Raw genomic sequence first — 662 nt, 5'->3', positions numbered from 1 at the left:
CGACCCCCGCAGCCCGCGCGGCGATTGGGCGAGGCCGCGTCACGTGACAGCCCGCCTCGGGAAGAAGGGAGCGCCGGGAGCATCCTCGCGAGAGTCGAGGCTTCTATTCCTCCCCATGGCTCCCTTATTGATATTCCCGCGGACGACCGGGGTTTCCTCTCGGCCGCCTGTCATTGGCGGGGAGGAGGTGCCCTGCGATTGGAGGCGGAAGATGTCAAGCCGAGAGTTCGACACTGTGATTGGCTGAGCGTGTGGGCGAGGTCTGCGGGAGGAGGAGGGCCAGGCTCCTACGTCATGACGAAACGTTTTACGTAGGGTGACGGGTGACAACCTGAAACTGCGGTTTAGCGAGAACGAAGTTTTTGGTTTTTTCTAATTGGACATCGACTGAATATAGCAGCAGAAATTAGAATGATAAGTTTCTTTTTATAGGAACAACAGAAAGAAAATGTCACAGGCAGAAAAAAGTTAAAACAATAAAAAGGCTATACAGCAAAAAGAAACAAGTAAATTGTGTGCAGCCCTTCAGAAGCATTTAATATGCACTAAATATGTTCAGAGGGAATGAATGAAATGGATCTTACTGACTTAATTCTCGGGATTTTTGCAAACACGGTTTCCTCGCCTAGAAAACTCCGCAGCTCTTTTCCTGCCTGGTTTTC

Source organism: Panthera uncia, chromosome A2, assembly GCF_023721935.1.
Source record: "Panthera uncia isolate 11264 chromosome A2, Puncia_PCG_1.0, whole genome shotgun sequence".
Taxonomy (NCBI): Eukaryota; Metazoa; Chordata; class Mammalia; order Carnivora; family Felidae; genus Panthera; species Panthera uncia.
Note: the sequence above shows the minus strand (reverse complement) of the source record.